At 40.2% G+C, this 16,810-nt stretch overlaps 1 long non-coding RNA gene across 1 annotated transcript; it reads right to left on the bottom strand.

Annotated features, from left to right (window-relative positions):
* Positions 1–5,135: 5,135 nt before the first annotated feature.
* Positions 5,136–11,436, bottom strand: LOC137503212 (uncharacterized). Its single transcript, XR_011019103.1, has 3 exons — positions 11,147–11,436; positions 10,416–10,678; positions 5,136–8,002 (listed from the first exon to the last, which is right to left on the bottom strand). It is a non-coding gene; the product is annotated as an uncharacterized lncRNA (long non-coding RNA).
* Between the last annotated feature and the right edge of the window lie 5,374 nt (positions 11,437–16,810).

Genomic DNA, 16,810 nt, shown 5'->3' on the forward strand with positions numbered 1-16,810 from the left:
GTTCGGCTCGCCAGATGCAGGTCCTTCGATTTGACACCCGTAGGCAACCTGCGCGTCGTGATGAGGATGAAATGATGATGAAGACGGCACATACACCCAGCCCCCGTGCCAGCGAAATTAACCAATGATGGTTAAAATTCCCGACCCTGCCAGGAATCGAACCCGGGACCCCTGTGACCAAAGGCCAGCACGCTAACCATTTAGACGCGGAGCCGGACACACACGTATTAAATTAGGCGGACTGGTGCTCAAGCCTGTACACTGAAATAATTTTCTTAAGCCGGACTGAGTGGCTCAGACGGTTGAGGCGCTGGCCTTCTGATCCGAATTTGGCAGGTTCGATCCTGGCTCAGTCCGGTGTTATTTGAAGGTGCCTAAATATGTCAGCCTCGTGTAGGTAGATTTACTGGCACGTAAAATAATTCCTGCTTGACTAAATTCCGCAACTCGGCGTCTCCGAAAACCGTAAAAGTAGTTAGTGGGACGTAAAGAAAATTATTACGATATTATTATTATTATTTTCTTACAGTAAAAGAACTGACTGGATTCGAAACTCCTGGCCTTCAGTTTCAAGGTTACCGCGATAACCATTATGCTACAGGCCCCCCAAGTTTTCTATTGTGAAATTGATGGTACTGTTTAACAATGTCGGCCTTCCAGTTTGAGTGTACATGAGTTCTATATTTGTTAATATTATTGGTTTTACTCTAATGAAATGTTAGTGGGACGTATTTGATTGACTTTGTAATATAAGGGGCTTAGAATGTAACCTCAATATAGATGCGAGGTCATTACTTTTTTTTAATACCTGCGGTCCTTATCAGTTCCCAGGCCATTATTATCTTGCTGGGTAATTTGATCAGCGCATAACAATTTTCTTGGAATATAACTGCAGTGTAAGATTATTTAGTGACAAACTCTGATACATTATAAACAACACGGCAGAGCGCCAAGCAGCATACAGATGGCTATGTTATTGAAGAGTAGCGATGGGCATTCCGAATGAAAACTATCGAATTATTCGATAGTCTCAAACTACCGTTTCATTCGATTGTTTTCAACAACATTCGATGTTTCATTCGGTCTATACGATACTGAATTCTCCTGCAGTAGTTGCTCCCACTTCGCTCAAAACGATAGTAGTGGTGGGGACGGAGCGGAGCGGAGCGGAGCAGTTGTTGTGACGTCATTACCCGGTAGTACCGAGTAAACTACCGAGTGAATGTAATGTGGCGGCACGTTTAAATACGTTATTGGTATGGCAACGTAAATTCAATGCCCTTTTCTCACAACATAACCATTTTGCTGAATACAGCAATGTTGCTTTCTGCTGGAGAAGCCGCCCTGCGCATTTCATCCTTGTGATGCCTCTTGATATAATCCCACAAATTTGATACGCCACCACCCGTCAAGTAAATGCGGCCGCAAAATTTGCATTTTGCTTATTTTTATCACCAGTAATTTCAAAGAAATGCCATGCATCAGACGGTTTTCGTGGCATTTGTGGTACAAATTTCTGTAAAAATTTATGCAATTCCTTAAATTTTCTAAAACATGAATACCATCTCAAAATGGGATTAAATATCAAACTAATGCCACAATTATTATCTACTATGCTTTGTATTATCTACAAACCATAACAAGCGGAGGAAATATAGACTCAAATTAAGAAACACAGACTGAATACAGGCATAATACTCTTACAAGGGGTGGCCACGACGTTCGGATCACGGAGTATCTTCAAACTTTGTACACATTTAGTAGTCCATTAGGACAAGATAATGTGCAAGTAGTAAGGTGTACTACTAAGGCGTTCTCGAGAAAATCTGAAGATGAGTTTTCGCGTCGAATATGTACCGGTGCGTTGCGAACATTGCGTGAAACGGTGGTGGTCGAGTGGTTAGCGTTCAAGCTCCGTAAGCGCTGGCTCGCTGGATCGAGTCCCGCGTGTTGTTTTGTTTTTCAACACTGGTCAAATTCTTTCATATACATTACAATTCAAAGGTAATATACTGAAAAAAAGGTATATTTGCATCAACGTTATTGGATTTCCAATGTTATTTGGCTCTTTACTAATGTTTATCATTACAAAAAATATTTTTCTTTCTTTCTTTATCTGTTTACCCTCCAGGGTCGGTTTTTCCCTCGGACTCAGCGAGGAATCCCACCTCTACCGCCTCAAGGGCGGTGTCCTGGAGCGCGAGAGTTTGGGTCGAGTATACAACTGGGTAGGATGACCAGTACCTCGCCCAGGTGACCTCACCTGCTATGCTGAACAGGAGCCTTGTGGAGAGATGGGAAGATTGGAAGGGATAGGCAAGGAAGAGGGAAGGAAGTGGCCGTGGCCTTACATTAGGTAGGGGCCTACATCCCGGCATTTACCCGGAGGAGAAATAAATGGGAATCTACGGAAAACCACTTCGAGGATGGCTGAGGAGGGAATCGAACCCCCATCTACTCAGGTGACTTCCCGGGGCTGAGTGGACCCCGTTCCTGCCCTTGTACCACTTTTCAAATTTCGTGGCAGAGCCGGGAATCAAACCCGGGCATCTGGGGGTGGCAGCCAATCACACGAACCACTCCACGACAGAGGTGGACTACAAAACAAATATATCATTTATAATTATCAACAAGTAAACGGCCCAATGCATAAAGTATTCCTGAAAAGGTATGCCTGTCGCGATTTGTGAAATCCCTCATACCTGACAGTGAAATCGAGTAAGGTACCCGGAACTGCTTTGCACCTGGACGCTCTGACCTGCAATATATATGAAAGAATATGACCAGTGTTGAAAAACAAAAAGTGAAAAGCGAGACTCGATCCAGTGATCCAGCGATTACGGAGCTTGAACGCTAACCACTCGACCACCGCCACCTCGTGCTCCTGACTGCAACGCACCGGTACACATTCGACGCGAAAATTCTCTTGCTATTTTCTTTAAAACGCTTTAATAGTACGCCTTACTATTTGCACATTATCTTGTCCTAATAGACTACTAAACGTTTACAAAATTTGAAGATGATCCGTGATCTCAACGTCGTGGTCTGCCCTTGTTAAACACTTGTCGTGCGCTACACTGTGCTCTGGTCCTCCGCGAGTACTTACAGTTGTAAGCGGAGGGGATCGGTGCTGCGCTCTACCGCTACAACCGGATTACTCATCGGTATTACTCGCTCCGTCCCCACCTCTAAACGATAGTACGTAAGTCAAATAGGAACCAATGCAATAGTATTACGGTCCAGGAGAGCAACTATCGCGCGCGTATTTTAAACATTATCCAATGATGGTCCGTAAATATTATTCTCTCCATTACATGGGCAAAAAAAGCAGTCCAGCAGAATTCTGGAAGACACACAAATCTGCCATGGAACTCTTATACACATTGTCACAGAAATATCTCGCAGTTCCTGCAACATCTGTTCCAGCAGGAATAATATTTTCGAAAGCTGGCCAGATGAGTGAAAGAAGAAACAGGCTGAAAGCAAAACATTTAGATCTTTTAATATTCCTGAACAAAAATCTTTGATTATAGGAAGACAGTGGTAGCCTAAGTGTCTGATTAATTACACTGCAAGTTTAACATATTGTTTTAGTTATCCTAACCTGTTCTATGTGCACAGAATGAAAATATTTGATCTAGCTACTTTATGTACTTTTTACCACGACATATTATTAGTGACTGCACATATAAATGCTTATTGCTCTATTACATGTGTGTTTCATTTAGTTCGCGGTTTGGTTGTATTTTTTCATGTTAAAATGCAATTTTTTAAAATATAATGTAAGTATCTGAAAATCTATGAGAGCTTTGAAGAGAGCTATGTTTAACGGCTGTTTGCACATGTATATTGTTTGACATGATACCAGTTAAATAAATAAAAATGTATTTTACTGTACTTCCTCCTACGAAGAGAGATTGCCTAACCTAAAACTGACCAAGTGCACCATTAAATATTTCATATTAAAATAAGTAGGCCTATGTGGTCCCAGTGTCCATAATGTTAATAATGAGTATTCTATAAATTGTTCCTAATGATTAGCACAGATCTTGTGGGAGCCGAAACTGCAAGGATCAGAGTAAATATAAGACCGTACACCGTAAAAAGCGTGCATATTGCAGTAATTAGTAACTACCGTAGCGAATGTCAGCAATTCGGAAACCGAATGAAAACTATCGAATAAAAACATTCGGTTGTTCTCCTGGACTATCGTTTAACAATCGATAGCAGGAAACATTCGATATGCCCATCACTATTGAAGAGTTGGTCACACCAAGCGTAGGCAACGCACCAAGCCATGTAGGTAGCAGCACCAAAGAGAATCAGTAAGAGATGACTCTCAACGTTATTTTTCACTTCTGTACGCAACGGCTGCGCAAAGATCGCCAGGAATCGCACGCTAGCGCCCCTGGCGAGAGCAGGGCTGAACTAAAATTACTGGGCGAGCGATTTAAACCGTTTAGCGCGCGGAGGGTACCCAGGTTCTCGCCCCCCTCCCCCCTTTAAATATTATATTAAATCTATGTTTTCGTTTGTTATTTCTTTTATGTTTTTCTTTCATTTCCTTTTCTTTCTTTCCTTCGTTCTGTTACCTTTTTCTGAAATTCTGCATTCTGAACAGTGATACACCTGGAGGTTGGCCTGTGCTTTATTGTTATTAATAATAATTTTTTTGCTGGAGAAAAGAAGCTTACCAGATTGTGCTGCTTATTATAATTATTTGATTTATGGAGCTATATTTTATTTTTACTAATTCACAAAGCCACGAAGGATGGGAGTGACTGGCCTTGCCTATGCTGCTTTTTTTTTTGTTTCTGCTGAGGGAAAAGGAAGCTAACTCACAAAGGGAGGAAGGAAGTGTCCAGAAGGTGAGTGGGATTGGCAATCCTTATCTCAGATTAAGACCTACAACAGAAATAGACACTAACATCCCCTCGTACATCAGTCCTCTTTAACACTACTTAAGCCAACCGTAACAATCAATAGTATCAAGATATGCTACTTATGCAGAAAATAAAATATAAATACAATGTAAGAAAGAAAACCATACACAGGAACCAAAATGATTAAAGCAAACTCATATGAGAAGGAGGGAGTTTGTAGGATTCAAAGGTAAATTGAAATGAAACATGATCTTTTGATTTATGGAGCTATATTCTACCTACTATCCACAGTGTTACAGGTATAAAATGGTGTAGAAATTTGCACAAAAGTTTTAGTGATCATAGTATATCATAATCTCTTGACATTACATGCAGCAGTGTTAATCATCAATTAATATTCATCAGCCAGAAAACTATTCAATACAACACAAATACAAAATCATTCATTTATGAAAGAACGACTGGAACTGACAAGTTACAACATAATACTTTTCTCTCTTATTGCAGTCTAACGTTGCATTGACATGTCAAAAGTTTTCAGCAACACCATTTGTAGCCTATTTTCCCAAGGAACTTACTATATGATACATCTTTCAGTCTGTCAAATGAGGCACCTAGGGCCACACACTGAGAAATATTGAGATTTTTACTTCTTTTGCATCTACTAGAGGATGGCAAATCTCTGGCAGAGTAGTGTTTGAAGAAACCAAGACATGATAGCACATACCCTGTTCTTACATATTGCATCAAAACACAACATATCATTCAATCAGTCATCTGCATTTAGATGACAACCAATGTCAAGCTACAAAATTGTGTGCATCCCTTGTATTCATTGATCTGCACTATTTACAATAGTTAGAAATGTTCTATTTTGTGTGACAGTAGGATATAGCTAAATTTTTCTGGTACATGGAAAAGGATGGAATCATGAATACATTTGTGAGTTTAAAAGACAAGAGAGCGCTTACAGATTCTGTGATTGTTCCCTCATACAACATGCAGGAGGTACAAATAATGCTTCCTTTCAGTCCATCCACAGGAGAGGAGTTCCAATAAATTGACAGAAATATGTAGCATCAGGATCTACGTACAATAATATGGCAGCTGATCCAGCACAAAACATACCCATGCCAAGTCACAACATAGCTCCACCTATTAAGAGCTACATCCAAGAAATTGTTTGATAATTTAGTACAGTATTATGAACAATATGCTGCTACCTTCCACAACATTACGGTGTGCAAGGGACTGTGCTGTGACCTACACAAAATGCCAGTTGAAGACAGTGGAAACTCACTTCAGACAGTGCCATTTGTATCTACTGTACAATGAAGGCAGAAATCTATGTCGGTGGTTGCAGATAGGCTGATCTGTGGTATGATAACATGCACTCCAACCGGCCAACCAAGCAGAGGAGGGGTGGCCACGGTTCCACCGTGTTTCTACACCTCTGCATTTGGGACACAGAAACGGGCTGTTCCCCTACCACTGGCTGTCCTGAGAATGGTTTTCCTTTCACCTGCAGTAAGGCGAATGATGGGACAGTTCCTAGTATATGCCATGGCCACCAAACATCTTGCCCTCACCACAAATCTCCTTGCTTAAGATGATGATGCTTGTTGATTAAAAGGGCCTAACATCTAGGCCATTGTTTTAAGAGAAAGTACAACTAGGCAACCACCCCCAATATATATTAGTAATCGGAGAGAAGAAATAGAAGGGGGCCGACACTAGGAATAATGATGGTATCGGCTAAGGAAGACCAGGGCCATGGAGGGTTTGAAAATAAATCTCCCTAAGCCTCCATACATAATACAATCGGGAGCAGAAAAGAACAGGTGGTGATCAAGGTAGATCAGATAGGATAGATGAAAGTGCGGTGCCTGGCACAAGTAAGCGGAAGCAATGTCAAAATTCAATTAAGGGCTCCGTGGTCGCCTACCCCAGATCCCAAGTGCAGAGCGCACATGGGATCCCTTTTAGTCATCTCTTACAGCAGGCAGAGGATGTCGTGGCTGTTAGTCTACTGCCCCTACCCACAGGGGGACAACTATTATAAGGCTAGTTGCTTTAGGTTGCACCAACTCAGATAGGTCTTATGGCGACAATGGGACAGGAAAGGCCTAGGAACGGGAAGGAAGCAGCCATGGCCTTAATTAAGGTACAGCCCCAGCATTTGCCTGGTGTGAAAATGGGAAACCACAGAAAACTATTTTCAGGGCTGCCGACAGTGGGGTTCGAACCCACCACTGCACAAGCGCAATTTCATAGATGCATGACCCCACTGCACAGCCTCCTTGCTGGGTGTTTTGTAAAACAAAATTAAATATATTGATAAACAATCATTAGCATTCACAAATTGAAATTGTTTAATCTGAATGTAAAATGAACATTAATAACATTAGCACCAGTGTTCTCCCCAGTAATGTTTGTCAGCCGGGTGGCAAGAATGAGTAGGCAGGTGGGGAATACTATGTAAAACTTCAATATGAAAATAAATTTCAATTCGTTCCCCTCAGGGTGTTAACAAAAATATCAGACAGGTAAACATTAACTGCACAATTGAACTATTTGAATGTTATCATCACAAACAAGATATAACAGAGTAGGCCTACTTTGATCTTCTAGTGTTCTATAGCTCCTTCCAAATCATGTAACAGTGGAGTTAGGCCTCCCACTCAGTTGCTGTGGGCACGTGGACTGCCATACAGGTTTGTGATGTTATGCGGAACAGAGGGCTCGCATGTGATTCCACGCTAATCCAGACCCCAGCTCGTGACTACGTAGTGGTCAAGCTAAACATTTGATCTCCGATGTAATTGATGAAATTTTGCTAATGATTTATCATTTAAATTCACAGTTTTATAGTATTTATATGTGAAAGCAGGAGCAGCAGGAGTGGAGGTCATGGTAGTAATAGCAGCAGCACCATTACCCATAGCAGTAGCAGTAGTAGCAGCGGCAGGCATGGAGATGGTGGTGGCAGCAACAGCACCGGTGGTAGTAGGTAGTAGTAGCAGAAGCAGTAGGAGTGCCGGTGGTGCAGGTGGTGTGAGCAGCAGCAGTCATAGCAGCGGAAGGACTTGGCCGTGGACCAGCCTTGTGTCGAGGCACACCTATATGAAAAAAAAAACACACACACACTAAGAACGGTATAACGGTATATGCTGATGACCTACATAAAGGTTCTCAGAACAAAGATGATCTTTAAGCAACTGTGGTCAGGCTTGAAAAATATTCTGAAGACAACAAAGTTAGCGGAACCTGGGACACATTTTTTTAAATGGATGAAATTGTTGAAATTTGAATTCTGGCATAAATAAATTATATTAACCATCCTCTAAATAACAAATGTGGTTTTGTGCTGCTGTGACTGTTTTTGACGTAGTTACGGTCGTTTTTAAATGGTTCTGCACGGTCATTTAATTATCAACCACGCCTCCTCTCCTCTGTATGCTCGGCTATCCGTGTTCCTTCTGTTACCATTAATTCCCTCTTTACAGTAGCATTGAGATTATACTATTTTTTAATATTGCAATATATACTGCCAACTGTTAGCTACGTTATGAACTACTTCATCCTACAATTTAGTCAACCATGAAGGAACTACACTTGGGGGAAGGGGACCTGGAAGTTTGAAGGAAGCAACTACTGCGAAGCTCACAAATGATTATAGGCAGGCAATATGTGCAAATATTCCCTCTGTAGATAATATGAAATCTGCAATATGTGCCACACTATACTATTACTCCTCCACAGAAGAAGATCCTAAGCATAAGAAATGCCCCCAAAGACCTGAATCATGGTGCTTCTACAATAAGAGTATCGCAACTGGACAAACCCCTCAAAGTCACAAAAATTGTCAGTTCAGTTCACAATTGCAATGCTGCTGAAAATTTTGTCTGTATACCAAAGGCTGGCATCAACTGAACTTCTGTCTAGATGTTGTAAAGGGGATACTCAAATTGCCAATGAAAGTCTTCATGCATGTATGTGGAAAAAGTGCCCATTGGCGCCCGCAAGGGAGGGGGGGGGGGGGGCGGCGGCAAGGGGGGGTATTTGCCTCCCCTGGAATTCTAAAAATGTTGATGTTCAATTGTTTAATATCATACCAGATTATTTCATAAACTGAAATTACTGACAGTCATCTAGCATCTGTTATAACCAGAAATTTCTGTAAACAATTTAATGTTGCTGACGTTATATTGGTTTTTATATTCAAGAAAATTGTTGATGTGCCCCCCCTTGGAAAAGATCCTCCGGGCGCCCATGAGAAGAGACCTTTGTGTCCTCAAAACGACTTGGAATAGCTGTTTCTAATGCAGTTGCAGAATACAACATGAGATGTAGTGCAACACAAGAAATGAAAATGGCTGTAAGGAATTATAAACTTTCACCAGCATCCACCAAACTTGCCACACAAAGAGATGAAAGAAGAAAATTTCACAGTCAGCAGTCAGTCACCCAACAAAAGAAAACAGCCAGGAAAAACTGAAACTCCTAAAGGTACACAGGGATGAAGCCAAGAAGAAGCAGGAGGGTAGGAGTTATAGTGCTGGTGAATTTTAAGAGATTTGGAAAGGCCATTATGAAAACTTTTAATGGTTTTAGAACTAAAATTCATTTAACTCAAAATACCATTTTTTGTAACCTGCACTGTTCCATGCAGATCAAATCTAAACCTATATTTGCCAAAGTTGGTATGTAGCTTCTATGTGACCTACCAAGAAAATTGTAGGATAGATTTTTCATTCTTCTACAATATACTCATTTTATGAGGCAAAATGAACAGAAAATTAGTGGAAAATTACATATAAAATACAATTACAAACTTGAAACAGGAGTTAATTAAGCGACATAGGGTGAATTGAAAATTCCATCCTTGAGTTTTTTTATGTTATAAGGAAGAAGTTTTCAAACTCTCAGGTAAAAATCCATCCCACAGGGAACTTTTTGAAAGTTGCCTGTTTTGCGAGCATCATAAACACAAAGTACATCATATCTCATAAACTAATAAGGATATTTAGCTGAAAATAAGATATGTTATTTCTATAATAGTCCTACATATTCCACAACAGTTTCATTGTGATTGCTCAAAAATTGTGGAAAATAAAAAAATGTGTACCAGGTTCCCTTAAAATGAACCTGGACAAAACGGTGCAAATGGTTTTCAGATAAAGAGGGAGTTAATATAGCGAGCTCAATTAAATACCTCACCATCACAATTCAGCTAACGTAAAGCCACTGATGGATTATAAAAATTATAAAATTTGCACATTTCTGCACTATTCTGTTAATAATAAAGGTTAGGCCTGTAAGAGATGTACCAATTTCAACTTACAGGTACGGCAAGACCAGGTGTGACAGGCATTATAGTAAATTTCATTATGAGAAGCGAGGTTCCCCCTCATCTGGCACTGATGAATTTATCATCATTACCTCTGGAGAGCAATTTGAAATGAAACCCAGGAAAATTTGATAGGTCACAGAACTGTGAAATTAATAACAACGACTACTACTACTACTTACCTCTTTCCGGGACAGTATCTTTATACAGCAACCTTGATAGCGGTCCTGGATAGCTCGAGTGGCGAAAGTGCCTAGAGCACACAGTGCGGTTCTTCAGCTGCTTCGGAGGAAGCTGCCGCAAGCATTCGACCCCCCACAACGTCCAACCACTCTCTGCAAATATCCGGTCTACCAACAGGGAAATGATGAAATAAGATTCCCTGTTGCTGGCCTTCTTTGCTATCTGTGTAAATGCCACAGATCTGACACGTTTCGTGCATGGTCTGAGACATGAAAGGAAATAGAAGAAAGTAATAAAGGACACTGTATCAGTTTATATTTTTACTGCTAATTTCAATACCCTCAAAATGATAGTGGATTATCATAAATAATATAACATTACATCAACAGAATTTTAAGGTGTCTGTTTCAAGTAGACTTATGTAACCACCATGCAAAAAGGTAATAAAACAGCGACAGCCAAAAAGAAATTTTTGGGAACATGAGCAGCTATCAATCAACTTAATAACTACTTAACCTCCTGCGGCCTACTATCCTTTTAATAGGATTTTGTTTTAAAAATAGAATGGAATATCCCGCAAACAATATTCAAACGTTAAATAAAATAAATAGCAAATTTAGGACTAGGCGAATATGATTCAATTTATCCGAAAGTCATTTGCCTTGGTGTGGTATATTTTCATGTTCTGGCCTCAGGAGATTAGTAAAACAAGAACCATAAGGATGCTTACCTCAAATATCTTGTACTTTTTCTTCAAACACGAAAACGAAGATAACAGATAAATGCATACAAATCAAAGTGAAGCAAAGTGTCACAAACGTGGTCGTCCCACGTGGTCCAAGTTGTCAAACTCAAATTGACCAATAGCAATCGGGAGATATTTCTACCAATAGGAGCTGCCGTATTCGTCACGTGGGCTTACGGTGAGTGACGTGAAGTACAACAGCGCGCCCCCGCGAGTGCAGGGCTAAAGTATTCAGTCTGAGCTGGGCCCTCGGAAGGGTAGGACCTATGCGGGTGACATACCCATGAGCAGCACTATCGACTTTCTCGGTGAAAACAGCAAGACTTTTGTCTAGCGCCTGACACTCAGGAGCCGTCATCGGTTATATTCGGTGTCACTCGGCTCGTAGTGCCGAACGCATCGTGTCGTCACAAGTCCCGCTCACCTTTCATTCTTTGAAAATCTTTGAGTGGAATAATTTAGCTAGTGTATTATTTAATTCTATCGTGTCGTCACAAGTAATTAATTAAGGTAGTGTATGAAATTTAATTCTAAAATAGAGGTGTGTGCAGTATCTCCTACCGGTACATCCTATAATACACGTCTTTCTTTCTTTTCTTGCAGTTTATGCATTCCCGAAGATCCCGCGCGGAAAGATGTTCGCTCCCAATATGTAGCGTGCGGTAGTCAGATGAAGTTTGTAAAAACGTAGATTGAAGTTTTTTTCTTTGAGAATTTTGGAGTGAAATTATTAAGCTAGTCAGTAGTCATGAATAACTTTGTGTGCACAGTATGTTCTACATCTTTTAATTATAGAAAAAACTTGAATCGTCATTTTCAGACGAAACATTCAGGTGATGCAGTGAAATTTACATGTGACTTCTGCAGTTTCAGCACTCATAATAAGTACAATTTAAAGTGTCATCTAAGTGCGAAGCACGTAAATCCACGCACAGACAGTGTATTAGTGAAAGTAAGATGTCCAATTTGTTCAGAGTTACTGGACTCAAGAACGGATGCGGTGCACTCGTTGGAATTAATTGAAATAAATGAATGAAATGAAAAAATGAAATGAAACATTATACGAACAATCATGACATTTCTATTTCACACGAGACTCTGGAATTCTCCAGTAGTGAGGAGTTTTACAGCTGGAAGGCGAACACTGAGAAAGACCATGTCTGTGAGTACGTCACATGGCGCTCTAAATATGTAAGTAAAATTGATGGTTCTACAAAAATGTCTTTTGTTTGTCATCGCGATGGTTATTTTAGGACTAAAGGGCAGAACATACGGCATGATAAAATTTTGGGAACAAATAAAATAAACGGCCATCGTCCATCGAAAATAGATGTTACCTTCAGCTCATCAGGAAAAACAGTTGCTAATTTCTGCAAAACCCATGTCGGTCACCAACCAGAACTGGGTCGTCTGAGGCTGACAAAATTAGAGAGGGAAGATATAGCAAGTAAAATAGCCATGAAAATTCCCTTTGATAAAATTCTTGATGATGTTCGATTTTCTATAGGCTGTTCAGATATAGATCGCATACATCTTCTCACCAGGAAAGATATGTTTAACATCGAACAACAGTATAATTTAAAATCTGAGGCAGTACGTCCCCCTGTGGGTGGGGGCGGTAGAATAACACCCACGGTATCCCCTGCCTGTCGTAAGAGGCGACTAAAAGGGGCCCCAGAGGCTCTGAACTTTGGAGCGTGGGTTGGCGACCACGGGGCTCTTAGCTGAGTCCTGGCATTGCTTCCACTTACTTGTGCCAGGCTCCTCACTTTCACCTATCCTATCCGACCTCCCTTGGTCAACTGTTGTTCTTTTCAGACCCCGACGCTATTAGGTTTGCGAGGGCTAGGGAGTCTTTCATTTTCACGCCCTTCGTGGCCCTTGTCTTCCTTTGGCCGATATCTTCGTTTTTCGAAGTGTCGGATCCCTTCTATTTTTCCTCTGATTAGTGTTATATAGAGGATGGTTGCCAAGTTGTACTTCCTCTTAAAACAATAATCACCACCACCTGAGGCAGTACGGCATCGAAATGATTGCACGAGTGTCGAAGCTTGGATCCGTGAAGTGGATACATTAGGAGATGTAGTGCGTTTCTACAAGGCACAAAGCATTCCTTCCTCGAATTCGCAGTTAAACATAGAGGACTTCGTGTTGATTCTTATGAACGAATCACAAAGGGAAATGCTTGAAAAATATGGTTCTAACTGCATTTGCCTTGATAGCACACACGGGATGAATTCATATGGATTTGAACTGACTACACTGCTAGTTATCGACGAAAAATGCCAAGGTTTCCCGTGTGCTTTCATGCTGAGTAACAGGTCTGACACGACAGTCATGGAAATATTCATGTCGGTTTTGAGAGAGGCTATGTCTCAAAAACTTGAGCCTAAAGTTTTCATGTCGGACATGGCGGAATCATTCTACAATGCCTGGATGAAAGTAATGCTTCCTCCCAAGTTTCGACTTTTCTGTTCTTGGCATGTTGACCGTGCGTGGAGAAAAAATCTTAGTAAAATTAAAGGAAGGGAAAAGCAGGCTGAAACTTACAAGATATTAAGGATTCTGCTAGAAGAGAAAGATTCGAATGCATTTTCGAGGATGTTAAATCAGGCATTAACTGATTTAAAAAGTGACCCGGACACTCTGGAATTTGTCCTGTATTTCGAGCTGCATTATAAACACTGTGCTTCTAGTTGGGCGTATTGCCATCGCCTCCATGCAGGTCTCAATACCAACATGCATTTGGAGCGAATGCATGGAATTATCAAGCACATTTATATGGGCGGGAAGTACCCGAAAAGGTTGGACATAACCATCGATATCCTGATGCGGTTCATAAGAGATAAACTTTTTGAGCGTCTCATTTACTTACACAGAGGTAAAGTAACAAGTAAACTGTCTGAGATAAGACGCGGACATACGAAAGCACTGTCTCTTTCATCAGAAAATGTTATCTACGATGGTGACTTGTGGAGAGTACCATCTGCCAATAGGCATGAAATATACGAAATTAGGAAAACAGATGAAAGAGACTGCAAGTGTAATTTAACATGCAGTGAATGTAAAGTCTGCATTCATGCATATATATGTAGCTGTCACGAGTCAGCCATCAAATTCAATATGTGTAAGCATATCCATCTGATAGCAATGCAGTCTGCTGAAGAAAAAAATACAGACAATTCCAGCACAGAAAATGACCTTGTTATTCAGGAACGCCCATCTAAAGAGAAAGAAGAAAGACTCATAAATGAGATTCGCAATCCGCTGAAGAAAAATTCGGATAACGGTGTACAACAAAGAAAAAGAAAACTTAGAGAAATGTTCGGACAAATTCTTGCAGAAGTTGAGGATATTGAAGATTCTGAAATTGCTGAGAAACACCTTCAACCTATAATACCTAAAATACGGGCCCGGAAATCCATGACGGCACACAACACATCGTCTACACACATGCCATCTTCTTCTAAAAGAATAAATTTCGAACCGCAAAGAAGATTATTCTCCACTAAAAAAAGACCTTATCAAAGAACAGCCTCATCATTGTTAAGACCTACTGTAGACGAGCAAGAAGTAATCTGTGCAAATTTATTACTCCGCTAAACTACATACCACAGCCATGTAATAAATATATGTAGTTGTATCTTCCCTATTTTGTTCCACAGTGATATGTTTCTCATCTTTCAGATAATATAAATAGAAATTTCTTTGTTCACTGTATTTTATTAGTTAACATTTTGAGTGTGAACAATAAGTTATTTACAGAATATGTGCAATATGATAGGTGACATTGAAAACTGAACTATGAGTGTTGAAACTGTGGTCATAAGTTGTTCTACAGGATTGAGCGTGAACAATAAGTTATTTACAGAATCTGTGCAAAATATGTCAAGTGATATTAGGAACTAAACTATAACTGTGATAAAGATCGTTCGACAGGAACTATAAAATGAGTTTCAACAATCCTATTCCCGGCGCTTCTGGAGATGTAGAACGAATTTGGTAAGCCTACTTTTATGATAAATAATTGTCCAGTATATGTACAGTCCATATACAGTTGTAAGAGGAAGACGTCTCATCCTAGCAAAGAAAAGTTAAAAGTTTTATCAGCTCGTTCCCCTTACAATATTATATGGGCCTCCATTATAACGATATGATATGAATATTTGTAAATAGCTATGCCTTTCATAATAATATTAGCCACTAATTTTCTCTTAATATGATAGAAATAACAAGTACCATTAGAACCCGTTATAAACTGGACACGCAATAGCATTGTAATTCTGTTCACAATACACTCAGCTCGAGGGAAGTGTTAATCCTTAGTTTTGAAACGCTCAAGCAGAGGGAGGATGTGGCTAAATATCGGGCGACGACGACCATGCACGAACTTAGCCGATGATGGCTCCTGAATGTCAGGCGCTAGACAAAAGTAACAGCAAGCTGTCCGGTATTATCATATTAAAGTATTTGGCCGTAGCCTTAACCTCGCCGAGTACAATCTCCCTTATCCTGCGAGATGACGAGCAGTCAGTAGACCTCGTCATCCGCTTTATGAGGGATAGTGGTCTGTTTTATCGTGTGTAATGATGTCCTTTGTCCTATTGTTTTTGTGTCAATTGCGCTTTTATCCCATTGACTTCATTTTAATTTGTGTTGCGTATTTTTAACGTGTTATTTTAACGTCCAACGTAAATTATGTACAGTATATACATCTGTACTACCAGGCAATGCCTTATTCATTTGTTTCCTGTATTTTCTCTTGTTTATTAGAAAATAAGGCATTGCGAATTAGTTCCACTGATTGTTTTTAAACCCATACTCATTGTTCTTCATCACCATTTTTTAAAACTCTAGTCAGTGGATACATTTTAAAATTTTAACTATCGTAGGCCCTATATCATGTCGTCCATCTCGTTCCATTAGGGGCCGATGACCTTCGATGTTAGGCCCCTTAAAACAACAAGCATCATCATCAGAATTATGCTTAAGTCATGGCCATTTATACAAAATCTTTAAGTAGGTACGTTGTTTGAAGACTTAACATGAACAGTAAATTAATTTTGTGTTACTTAATAACAACCACCCTCTTTTATCACGCATTTCTCCTGTATTTAAGCTATTTGGGCTTTCTTTCTGCTGAACAGAAGCATCACAACTATACTGTAGTATCTGAGAATGTGGATATGCAGTAGCGTATGCTGGATCGAAGACGTAGGCTATCACTAGACTTAATATTATTCGCCCAAGATCTTTAGCTGTTCGTTTAGCCGCTAATATAATTGCAGGTCACCTCCTCCTAACTTTGCTAGGAAACACTGGGTCTTCTTTGCTTCTATCGACACTTTCTCTCCTACGTATTGCTCAAATACTCTTAATAACAGTTTTAGGTGTTGCCTACGAGATGTACAAGGCCGGGCCTAGCTGCTAATTTGCCGGTATTGGCCGCTAGATGTCAGGTTTCTGTTCTGCTCTTGGCGGACTTTAACATAGTGATGTACGGAGTAATTGAGATGCTGTGTTGTTTTTATGCCATTTATTGTGCGTACTGTTTCTGTCGGCGAATGTCCATGAGATTGAAAAGGATAGTACACTGTTGTGTATCTCCGTGTACTTCGGATACCGCTAAAAATGCAAGAAAACGTGACG

The sequence above is a fragment of the Anabrus simplex genome, chromosome X, assembly GCF_040414725.1.
Source record: "Anabrus simplex isolate iqAnaSimp1 chromosome X, ASM4041472v1, whole genome shotgun sequence".
Classification (NCBI taxonomy): domain Eukaryota; kingdom Metazoa; phylum Arthropoda; class Insecta; order Orthoptera; family Tettigoniidae; genus Anabrus; species Anabrus simplex.